This window comes from Ictidomys tridecemlineatus, chromosome X (genome assembly GCF_052094955.1).
Source record: "Ictidomys tridecemlineatus isolate mIctTri1 chromosome X, mIctTri1.hap1, whole genome shotgun sequence".
Lineage (NCBI taxonomy): Eukaryota > Metazoa > Chordata > Mammalia > Rodentia > Sciuridae > Ictidomys > Ictidomys tridecemlineatus.
The window spans coordinates 91,604,266-91,617,959 of NC_135493.1; positions in this window are offsets into that span (position 1 = coordinate 91,604,266).

The following is a 13,694-nucleotide window of genomic DNA, read 5'->3' on the forward strand; positions in this document are numbered from 1 at the left end:
AAGATGACCATTATTCTGCCTTCTGTCATAAATTATTTTTGCCTAGTTTTCAAGTTCTTAGAAGAATTATACAGTATAGACTATTCTGTGATTTTTGCTTCTTTTGCTCAATGATTTGATTATGAGAGTTATATCTGCTTCTGACAGATATCTGATCTGTTTCATGGTGGAGTAGTTATTGTATGAATATATAATGATTTATTATATGAACATATGAAGATTTATCTATCAGTTCTACTTGATGGACATTTGGGTTATTTCCAATCTTTAGTATTTTAAGAATAACTCTGCATTGAAGATTTGTGGACATGGCTTTTGGTGGAAATAAGCACTTAATCTTCTTGGATATATACTTAGTTGTAGAATGATTTATTTAAAAGGTATAGGATATTTAGCTTTAGTAGAAATTGCACTTTGAAAGTAGTTGTAAAATTTTATACTCCTTAGATTGCTTGTTACTCTACATTCTCAACCAAATTTAATATTGCCAGTCATTTCAATTTTGACCATTCTCATGGGGTATCTGGGAATTATTTTATGATCTAAGATCTAATCTTCCTTCCACAATTCCAAAGGTACCTGCTCTCTGTTTTGACAAAATAAGAATAACACAATAATAAATGAGTAGAAGTACAAGAGAGAAAGGCAAAAGTAGAGTAAGTTTAATGATTACATATAGTATATGTAACAAGTGATAGCCAGTGAACACATTCAAACCTGAAAACTTGTGGAAGCCTAAGAAAGGAAAATTGGGATGAACAGCAAATTCAAAGGAAATAGAATAATAACCAATGGAATAGAAATGCACATTTCTTAAGTATGAAAATAATTTTAACATTATAAAGGAAACATATCACATATAAAAATACAATAAATAAATGATAATATCACAGAAATTATAGCAGTTGAGATTATAATTTGATATATGAATAAATGTAAATAAATTTAAGTCGCTTTACAAAAGAAAATTTTGTATGTTGAAACTGATCTTTTCAAAGCATTTTTCTGTAGCTGGGCATAGTGGTGTATGCCTGTAATCCCAGTGGCTCAGGGGCTGAGGCAGGAGGATCTCAAGTTCAAAGCTAGCCTTAGCAAAGCAAGGGGCAAAGCAATTCAGTGAGACCCTGTCTCTAAATAAAATATAATACAGGGCTGGAGACGTGGTTCCATTGCCAAGTGCCCCTGAGATCAATCCCAGATACCAACTCTTGCCCCAAAACACAAAACACATTTTCTGTGTCATATATATACACATACATACACACACACACACACTAAAATGATTCATAAAGCTAAAACTAAAAAGATGTAAAAGTATAGCAAAAGACTATAGTAAATAAGAAAAACAGACAGGTTGCAATCCTGAGAACCCAGAAGTATGCAAGAAGAAAGAGAAACACAAAAATAATAGAATTAAATATACCAACTTAGCCTAAGACAGGACAAATGGACAGAGAAATATTAAGTAAGGAAGTAGAACACCCAGAAAACTATAATGAGGAAGGTCATATGGGCTTATATTGAACTTCACACTCAAATGTTAGAAAAATAGACCTGTTTTCCAAGAACAAATGAAAATTCATAAAACAATGATGCCACAAAAACCCTCAATATAGTTCATGAAGAATCAATATGCACAAAATTTTCACACTGAAATAACAAAATCAGATAACAAAAAAGTCCTTTCTCCTGGAAATTTGAAAACTTAAATAATCTAAAATAGCTCATTTGTTACAGGAAAATACAATTTACCAGAATTAACTTTATTAGAAAGACAAAGCTTAAACAGATGAATTTCCATTGAATAAATACTGAAATTTATCAAAGAACTATCCCACAACAAAACACCAGGCCTGTTTGCTTTCATGAAAGATTTCTACCAAACCTTCAAAGACCTGATAATTCCTATGCCATTCATATTATTCTAGAATATAGAAAAGGATGAAAACTTTCCCAATCCTGTTTATAAAGCAAGCCAGTCTGCTACAGATTGCATAAAAAGCAAATTTAGACCAATCCCACTTATGAATATTAATGTAAAAATAATTAAGTTTGAGCATAAGCATTCAAAGCACATTTTAAAAACTATATATAGCTTATATCCTGACCAAAGGAATTTTTTCCAAAATACAGTGTTTTAGTGTTATGAAATTCATTAATATAATTCATCATGTTAGTAAATCTAAAAAGAAAATTTATATGTTTACTTTCACAGATGTTAAGAAGACCTTTAACAAAATTCAACGCACAATGACTAAATGAAAAGTGAAATAAAAATCAGTGGATAGTTTTCTAACATGATAAAAAACATTTATATATGTTTAGATCTGGAATATATCCCCCAAAGCACATATGTTAGGGAATGCAGCAATGTCTAGAGGTGGCAACTTTTAAGAAATGATTGTATTATGAGAGTTCTAACCTCATCAGTGAATTAATCCATTTGATGGATTAATAATTTGAATGGATTAGTGGGTGGTAACTGCAGGCAGGTGGGGCATGGTTGGAATAAGTAGGTCGGTGAGGTCATTGCCTTGGGGACTATATCTGCCCCTGGCCCATTCCTCTCTCTTTCAGTTCCCTGACTGCTACAAACTGAGAGGTCTTCTTCCACCATGCTCTTCTGTCATGTTGGTTCTGCCTTGGAGCCAGTCAACCATAAACAAGTATTTTCCTATTCCAAATTGTTGTTTGTGTCAGGTATATTGGTCACAGCAATGAATAGCTTACTAATACCATACACACACACACACACACACACACTATATATATATATATTGTGTGTATATATATGTGTGTATATATATGTGTTTATATATGTGTGTATATATACACACATACATAGACATATACATATGTACATGTACATATATGTGTGTATATATCTATATGCCATATATCTGTATATATACATATATATGTGAATGTGATATGTATCATTTTATTAAAATGATAAAAATGTGCATGTATGTGTCTATGAATTCTAAAGCAAGTAAATTATAAAATGGGAAAATATGAGAATCATTTTCACAAAGATCAGGAATGAAATAAGAATTCCTACTATCTCCTTTAGTATTTTGAATTCTATTGGAATTATCAAAAAAGAGAAAAATAGAGGCATAAAAATTGAAGAAGGAACACCATCTCTATTGATCAAATTGATTGTTTTGTTGATATGATAATATACCTAGGAAATCCAAAAGAACTGATGATAAAATACTATAAATATTAAAACAAATTGGCAATTTAGTAGGATATGAAATAAATATACAAAACTCAAAATTCTTCATATATAAAAATTACCATTAGATCTTCCACTGAAGCTCCACATCTTGTACAACCACAAGAGTGGGATTCAAGTTAGAATAAGTTACATTCCATGTGTATATAATATGTCAAAGTACACTCTACTGTCATCTGTATCTAAAAAGATCAAATTTTAAAGACTGTAAATTTAATAATTACCAGTGAAATTCTGTAATGAAAGAGATAACCTATTTTTAATGTAACAAAAGGTAAAATATCTCTGAGTACACTTAATTAAATATTGAAAAACATGTATGAGAAAGTATTAATAATACTCCCAAAAGATGCAAGGTAGGCATATAAATGCAAGGGCAGCTTTCTTTTCTTAGAAAAGCATGATTAAATATAATGAGGAAATCAATTCATATATACATATATAATCTCCAAATAAAATACTTACTTTTTAAAAAGAGCTATGTAAGTTGATTCTGAGGCTCCTCTTGAAAACTAACATGCAATGATAATCTAGGAAATCCCTGAAAAAGAAGAGCAGTGAGGGAAATAAATCATACCAGATATTAAAACATTATAACTCCTCCATAATTAAAACAGTGTTAGTACTGGTACATAAAAAGACAGAATGATAGAACAGAATAGAACAGTCTAGAAATATATCCAAGAACATATGGCAGTTTAAGATATGATAAAGGTGGCATCTTGCATCACTGAGGAGAAGAAAGAATTAAATTTGTGTTAAAATAAATGGATAGTCATCTGGAATAAAAAAGTAAAAACTGAATCCATACCTTATACCATACACCAAAATCAATTCCAAATAAATTAAATATCTAAGTGAAAAAATAATTAAATGAAATCATACAAATACTAGAAGAAAACTTTCATGAATTCCTTTATAACCTGGTTATGAAGTACTATGATTCACAGTCTACAAACAGCAAATAAAAGATTGCTATCTCTGGGGTGCAGCTCAGCAGTACAGCTCTTGTATGAGCAAAGCCTTGGGTTCTTTCCTCAGCCCTACAATTAAAATAATCCTCTCACATGGGAAAAATTTACAGTAAGCAAAGTCAAAAGACAACAAAATGGCAGGAGCATGGTGCTAAATACTTAAATCTTTTTATGTGGTAGTGTTCCAATCATTGCATTCTGATTTTTGCCTGTCATTCTTCTAACTTTTATGTAAGAGAACTTATGAGTCTGTGAATTAAATAATATTAATTTCCCAACCTGTAATTTTAAGTTTTGAGGATAGTTTTCAGCTATCTTATCTCTGTAGCTGTATACAAGAGAATTTTTAACACATAGTCATAAAAATTCTATCATTCTTTTGCCCTTAAATTAAACTAAGATCTAAGGATTTTAAGGTCATCTGTACAACCCTGAACCCCTCATTGTTTTTATAAGGTTTTGGAAGCAGTTACTAGATCCTTCAAAGCTGTGCCTCCACTAGGTACTTTGTTGCTAATGATCATAGTGGTCATTTATCACTCTGTACTATGAACTACTGAAGTCCCATCATGTTAGCGTTTTGTCACTGTGAACAAAGCACCTGCTAAGAACAATTTAGAGGAGAGAAAGTTTATTTTGGCTTGCAGTTTCAGAGTTTCAGTCCATGGTCCATTGGCCAGTTCAATTACTCTGGGCCCAAACTGAAGCAGAATTTCATGACAGAAGGGCATGGCATAGGAAAGCAACTCAGAACATGGTAATCTGGAAGCAGAGAGCTCTGCTCACCAGGGACAAAATATAAATGCCAAAGTTACACATCTAGTGACCTACTTCCACTAGCCACCTACAGTTACTACCCAGTTAATCCATAAGTGGGTTAATCCACTGATTAGGATACATCTCTCAGAATTTAATCACTTTACTTCAGGACATTCTTGCATTGTCTCACACATGAGACTTTGGGGAATGTCTTATATCTAAGCCATAACACATCTCTTAATATTAGCCCGATGTTCCAGTAATCAGATGGAATTAGATACACACAGATTTGGCCAAAAAGGGGAAGGGAGCAGGTATAGGCAAGGAGTCTCTTCAGTGGCTTGAGAACATTTTCACCAGGCCAACAAGGAGTCCCTGAGACAAAGATGTCCTTTTGAGATATCATGGTGTGTCCACCGATGAAATCTGTTTAGCTGCTGGCAAAGACATTTTATCTAGTTGACAATATTTTAGCTATTCTTCTGTGGTAAATGCTTTCTGGTGACTATTAAGATGTGACACTAAAACCTCACACTTTTGCTCTCCCCTATTGGTACATATGCTAGATTACTTGAAGGCACAATGAACCCATGATTTTCAATGAGTCCAGCTCTGTTACCACCTCTCCTACTGTCAACCCTGGCCTGAAGGGAATAGATACTACTGAACTCAAACTTGTACCTCTCTTGCCAGCATATTCCTGATGGCCTTGATGAGTGGAGCGTCCTATAGGTCCTCCATTGAAACATAATCCTATAATGTCGTCTTCTGGCTTTATGTAATATATCCATTCCAATATGCCCACTTCCCCTACTCTGTACCACTTTATCCATTATTGGTTATCACTTTCACCAGGCTTTTGAAATCTAATTTAGCAGCATGTTTGTTTCATCCCTTGGGGTCCATTAAATCCTTTGTCTTGAGAAAGAGTCCACAAATCAATTAATTTGGGCTCATTTAGTTATATGCTCCAGCCCCTTTCAAATATCATCAAAACCCAATCCCTCAAATAATTTCTAGCTCCTACTGGTCCATGCTAAGTAATTCTTGAAGCTCTTACTTTATATTATCTCTTTCCTTCTTTACTGGGCCTAACACTTTTAAATCCCAGTTATACTGGGATTGAACCTTGGTTATCAGCCTAGCAGGCAAAAGAGGCATGGGACAACCCCTAATACAAGGCAGCTTGTGATGTGGACACCTGTTGCCTTATAGGGCAAAAGCCTGCAGCATCTTGAAATATAAGGAAAATGCTAGTTTTTCCGGGGTGGGGGGGCGAGTATTGTTATCCTCTGCAAGCTCTGAGGGTTTCAGGAGGTCTCCAGAGGTTTATTCTGCAAAGTCATCCATCCTGATATTCCTGTTCCATCTTTCAAGGGCCCAGATTTTCTCTACCAGGGCCTTGAACTTCATATAACAGGCCTGCCTTGACTCAACATTTAAATGCCTCTGGACCTCGCAACTCGCAACTCAATCAGATCCTCTGTCCTCTCCTGTTAACACCTATGTCTGCCTTTACACTGCGTGAGGTAAGGCCTCTTTGTCAAGCTACCACAAGGTACTCTGACCCTCATAGTCTTTAACTGTTTATTAATAGTTTCCATTCTCCCTTTATCCCTCTGCAGGATGTCAATAGAACTTAGTCAGAACAAGTCAACTCCTCTGTCCTTACTGACTTTATTTCACTGTGCCATTCACATGTCTGAATCATCAAAATAACAAAAGCATTCTGGTCCACTGGGAAAATTTCTTAGATCACCATGGCTGAAATACTCAAAAATTGGCTTGACACATTGTATGAGGGATTATCTATGCCCCATAGGCACCCAGAATGATATGCATGTGGAGGCCACCTTGCCAACTATGTGCTAAGACAATCCCCAAACCCTGTTTTTACACCTGCTTTCTCTTATTGTTCTCAGTACCACCAGTGTCAGTTCCTTTGACAAGCAAATACTGAGATAAGATCAGGAGTGATTTATTAGGGGAAAATGCTAAATAAATTTATAGGAGTAGAGGCAGAGGGAACATTTATAGGAATGGAGAAACTTCAGTTTGTGATGCGAGTAAGAACAAAGAGAAGGAAGAATTGGATAAGAAGATCTTTAATCTGCAGAGCAGTTCTGATAAACTTTCCCCTTGACCAATGGGGAGTCCCCAAATCAAAAGTTGCTCCTTGTAGGAATCCAGGATTGAAGAAGGAATGAGCTGACCCTATTGTCTCTGCCATGCTCTTGCACTGGCTGAGAGGAACAGCAGCTGGAAGCTGTCAATCACTCTGCTCACTGCTCACACAGCAGGTTCTCTTGAAGGAGAGCTGAGCAGCAGGTTTCCATGGCTGCCATGCCAGATAACCAATCACAAAACTCCCCATTTATTTCTCCAAGGGTTCTGTTGCCTGCAACAACTTCTGCTTCCAATTTCTGCATCTTTCCAGATTTTTTGCTACATATAGCAGAAGCTGGCTGGATGAATAGGCAAAAAGGGAATTTTAAAGGAACCAGATACCTCATAGAATTGTTGAGAATATCTTAGGCTAAGCTTTCATGACCAATGCCAGAAAGCAACCTACAGAATTAGATAATGAAGAAAACACAGCTGTTTTCCCTCCTGCCACCAAATTCTGCATGCTGCAGCTTGAACAGCTGCTATCTACTAGTGTTGACCCAAGTAACTGCTACTCTTAGCCCTGAAGTCACTACTGCACCAGCAACTCAACTTCCCGGCTGCTATCTTCCTTGACATTTATATGACCTTGATCTGATCCTGTCTAGGAAAATGGGTTAAGATTGAAACCTACTCTTCACTAAATCAGACTTTAGCATGAGCATGTCTAAGTCACACAATTGTGTCCTACTAGCTGAAAGGAATCTATGGAGACATTTTGTCTAGGTTCTAACTTAATAGAGATGAGACTCAAATTCTCTTGACATTTCAAAGTACTCAAAATGTTCTGGAAAAACATGTTAAATATCAACCTCAAATATTTAACTTTATGCCTTTTTTTGTATGCATTCAGAATGTCCCTCAAAGGCTCATGTGCTGAAGGCTTGGTCATGGTATACACTGTAGGAGAGTGGACACATAGTTGGAAGAAGTAGATCACTGGGAATGTGCCCCCGAAGGGTATATCTTGTCTCTGGAATTTTCCTTTTTCTCATCTCTACTTCCCAGATGCCCTGAGGAGAGCAACTATTTTTCCCCCTCTGTGCTTTTTCACCATGATGTTTCTGCCTTGCCCCAGACCTGAAAGCAAGGAATCTAGCTGACCATGGACTGAAACCATTAGCCAAAATAAACCTTTCCTCTGTATTCTCAAGTATTTTGTCACAGTGAGGAAAAGCTGGATAATATATGACTGTCTTATACAGAATTACAAAATAATTTATATTAGTAGTTATTATAACTATTAAATATTATAATAGAAATAATCTCAATACCTATTATTAAAGAATAGTTAATCAGTTTAAGAAGAATCCTTACTTTGTTATACCATGTAATGTGAGAAAGTCCTGTATGTGTTGACAAGGAATAATATCTAATATGTTGTAAACAAATTCAAGATACACAATGTGCCTGTATTGCTCATATATTTTTGAACATTAATAGCATGATTTTATTCATATTCATTAATGTAAATATATAAATATAATTTTCTATTTATACATAGAAAAGAATTGGAAAGGCACACATCTAAATGTTGATTACTTTTACCTAGGAGAGATTATTGAGCATTAGGAACACATTAAATGGAATATTAACATTTAATTCTCTATAACTGTTACTGTGTAAACCTATTTTCATAAAGACTATATTTATATTTGGCTAGTTAATTTTTTAAAAATTGAATTTGTGGAGAAGATGAGGATTTAAAATATAAATAATCCAAAATTTTGGGTGTAAGGTTTTATTTATTTTTTTTTAAATTCTGGGTATTGAGCCCAGGCTTTCTGTATGCTCAGCATATACTCCACCACTACCAGCACTAGCATTAAGGTTATTATTTTTATTTTTTGTAGTTGTAGATGAACACCATGCCTTATTTTATTATTTTTTATGCACTGCTGAGGATTGAACCCAGTGCCTCATATGTGCTAGGCAAGTGCTCTACCACTGAGATATACAATCCCAGCCCAGCATTAAGGTTCTTAATGACCAAAGAGAAAAATGGCAATGTCCTAAATTTCATAGTTTGTTTTGTCCACAGTGTAAAAAAACTACCCTGGGGTATCAACATTTTATCTGATATGAAGGTATTATAGTACAATGCAAAATAAGTATTTGGTCATTTTTCCTAGTTTCTGACACAGAGCTCCTAAAACCTTTGGAATCTCCTGAGTGGTGAGTGTCTTTTGTATGTTAATGAGATGACTGGTGGTTGGATAGCTTCCTGATGGGTGCTGGTCTCTGAAAAGACCATGTCTCAATTTGAGGAATGGAACTTCCAGGCCCATCATCCCTCTACCTTTAGAGAAAAGGAGACAGGAGATTGGGTTCTTTCAGCAATTGTCAACAATTTAATCCTAGATAATGGAACCTCCAAATAATTTCCTAAATGATAGGGTCCAGGGAACTTTCAGTTTGGTGAGCACATTGAGATGCTGGGAATGTGGTATACCTGGAAAATATATGGAAGTCCCATGTCCCTCTCCTGCTCCATACTTTGCCTTACACATTCCTTCTATTTGGCTGTTCCTGCATTGCATCATTTCTAACAAACTTTTGATAGTAATGAAAGCTCTTCCTCAAGTTCTGTGAGATATTCTGCGTGTGTGTGTGTGTGTGTGTGTGTGTGTGTGTGTGTGTGTGTGTGTGATGCTGGGGCTTGAACCCAGGGCCTTATGCATGCGAGGCAAGCACTCTACCAACTGACCTAGATCCCCAGCCCTCTGGTAGATTTTTGAGCTTGAAAATGGAGTTGTGAGAACCCTCACATTTATAGCATGTCAGTCAGAGGTATGGATGAAAACGTTGGACTTGTGACTGGCATCTGAAGTGAGTGCAGCCTTGTGGGCGTGATTGAGCCCTTATCTTGTAGAGTCTGTGCTAATTCCAGATAATTAGTGTCAAAATTGAGTTGAATTGTTGAATACCCAGTTGGTGTCAGAGAATCAGAGAATTGGTATTGGAAAAGATGTTATAGTTTTGGTGTCAGTAAAAAAAAAAAAAAAAGAAAGAAACTTTTCAGGTATGAATAATTTTTGCATGTGGGAGGGGTCTCTGAGTAAGATATTGAGCAATATATGTGACAACTTTCTTCAGATCACACCTACATTAAAGTAAGTTTCTTAGGGCTATTTTGTGAGGTATCATTTAAAATGACTAAGGCACTAGGCAACAATTCCAGCCTGAAGAAGCAATCATGAAAGGATCAGAGTTCCTCGATTAGTACCTTACACTTGCTAAATAGTATGTCATCAAGGAAAAGAGAGGCAGTTGAAGGAAAGATAATTACCTCTGTACAATAAACTCAGATGTAGGACTAACCCTGAGTCATGGTCCAAATGGAACCTGTAGATAAGGGTAAAACATGAATCAAATAACCCCTGGCAACTTCTTTAAACATTAAAGCTTTGTAATAATACCAGGGCTCATTTGTCAAGAACCAGCTTGTATTATTCTGCATTCTATTAATAAAATGAAATACTGGAGACAGGTTCACTTTATAAATAAATGAGGTTTACTTTACTCACAGTTCTAAAAATTCCAGGGCATGACATTGGGATCAGTTTTGGTCTGGTGAGGACCTCATGGCATAATGGTGGGAGTACAAGTGGAAGAAAGGAATCATATCTCAAAACATGAAGACAGAGAGTGACTCCAGTCAGTCTTAGGCTTCTATAACAGCTCTCTCACATGAGAACAGACTCTAGGAGATGAGTGTTCCCTTTCAAGGGTAGCATCCTCAGTTACCAAAGGACCTCTCACTAGGCACTCTCTCTTAAATGTTCTACAGCACTTTTGATACCACCACCCTGGGACCCAAGTCTCCCACACATGAATTTCTGTGGGATACACTTAAACCTTTCGAGAACTATAGCACAATTCTATATAGGTCAAATTTAATGATTCAAAACCCATTATTTTTTGCATGATTATGTCAATAATTTCTACTAAATAACCTCCAGATGCAGAAGAAAGTATGAATAGACATTTGGGACACCCTGTCCCATGTTTCCTTGGCCCACATTACTTACAGCTGAAAGTGAAGACAATTATCATTGCTCATTATCTTACCAAATCAAGCACCTGTCTATGCTTCTCTAACTGAAAACTTTCTTCATTATGGAAGCTCAGGTTACTCCATTACAGGTATGAAATGGAAATATGGAGAAGTTTATGCCATCTGAGACAAACACAACTAATGAGGATGGAATCTTTAAATAAATACTTTATATCCCTAGTATCTACTGCAGTCCTTGGTAGTTCTGTTCCAAATGATATTTCTGAGGTTGTCTATCAAGATTAAGCTCCACTTTGCCATGGTGGTAACATGTTCATAAGCATGTACTTCATTAGCTTCTTCTTTTATCATCAATTCCTAACTTCTGTTTCCTATGCTCACTTCTAAGAGAGAATTTTCACCCATGTCCTCACCTCAGAGTCCACTGTTGAGGGGTACCAAAGTAATACAAAGCACATTTAAGGCATGTGTTTATTTTCACAACTTTATATGAAGTAAATTAGAAAAGGATAAAAAGGCTGATGTCAAGTAATTAGGCATAAAATATAAGCCCTCTAAGGGCTGAGAATTTTTAAAAGATTTCTTTAAAAGCTTAGGAATCAATATCTGGCATTGTGGAGAAAACATAAAAATCACGTTTCTGGTAACTACTGTTAGAGCATCACTCCGAGAAAGAGATGTTTTCCCTGTTAGCATTCCTCAGATCCAAGTGAAAGGTCAAACCCTTTGAAGCCCCTTGTATTGAATGAATAAAATGCCTATCTCCATAATTTCCTTTAATCAGTCTTCCTTCTTAAAGGTGTGATAATCTTGCACAAGCAAAAAGCAAAGCAAAGGGATTTATTTAACATGCCTACCCGGTGATCATTGCCTAATTATCTTTTTAGAACTGGTAGCAATGTAGAGGCTTTCCTGTATGCTAAGCCTGAGATGAGTTCTGAAAAGAAAAACAAAACAACTTTGCTGTCTTGGGTTATGAGACCTTGAAGCACAATGAATAATGTGTGGGTATATGGCCACTCTCCTAAGCTTGAGAAACAGCTCAGAAAGAAAAACACACACTGCTATTATAAAATAAAATCTGGGTTTACTGAGTTAAGGGAAATTCAGAGAGGACATTCAAATGAAAAGATACTGGCCAACATTTTCAAATGTTTTGTAGTAGTTGTGATAAAATCATGAAATCTGTCTGCCCCTCACTCTGCAAATCTCCAATATGCATAGCATGACACTTGCTTCTAACTGAAAACTTATCTCTGAAGGTCAGAAATACTTCAGTTCACATATGGCCACAAAGTTTTAAATTATAGCTGATTTGTTTTCATCCCTCACTTACTTTTCATTTTGAAAATATCTTTCACATAGAAAACTTTCCAATATGCTCCATTCAACACACCAGTTAAATGTTGGTTGGGGTTTGTGGAGAGAAAATCTGTTTTGAAGTAAATGCCAAGTTTGATCAGGATCTATTGCAATTGGTTTCTCCTAGCTGTTTGTTTCTCTTTCTGGGAAGGTAAGATTGCATTCAGAAATCATGCAAACCTATTTCAAAGACCCTTATCATATCCTGATACTAGCTCTTTTCTTAAACCAACTACTGTCCTGAAACTGCTGTGTGTTAGGATAATCAAAGCAATATTAAGGGCTTTATTCTATTGAAATCTTAAATGTCTTAAAGACTGGATATTTGGATAGTGTTGTTAAATTCAGATCACATAGTAGATAATTGTGTTACTGGAAATATGATTTCTTAATTTATTTGCATATCTTGTCACAGCTATATAAAATGCGGATAAATTTTTTTTGCCTCTTCAGTTACATAAAGTCACCATTAGGAAATCAGCCATTGAAAGCATTTAGGTATGGAGTTTATGAATGGAACCAAGCTTAAAAGAAAGAGGCAGATCATCACTTCCTTTGAAATATGACTAATTTATTTCAGTGCACCACTATGATGGACTAAATATGTTTATGACACAATAGATAATTAAACAATAAACATTTTTTTTCTGAATGAATAAGCATAATGTTCAGGTGTTTGCAATATGTAGAAGTAAGGAGTTATTGAAATTATATAAGAATTAGTGGAACGTCAAAGTACATTTTATGTTTGTACATAGTAATGGGAAAATTGTGTTTACTCAGGCAATTAATTCATGAAGACTTTATTGAATACATGCAGTTTTAAAAGCAATGATGATACTTGGCAGTGATGTGATGAAGTAAAATGGCACCTTTAACTGAGGATTGCAATGACCGGCTCTACTTCTTTAGTTCAATAAAGTATTTATTAAGGTTCAATGGGTGGCAGATCCACACAGAGTAGGCTTCAAAATATGACTGGGCAAACTATTCCAATGATACTTCTATTTTAAAGTTGAAGTCGGTATAAGACTGAGGGGGGAAAGAATCTTAATTTTCATGTTGTTTTCCACAAATTGGTATGCTTTGGGTAATTCTCCTAAATTCTTGGCAATTCCTACTATGTAAATTTATTTCAAAATGAATGTAACACCAAACTACCTATAACAAACAA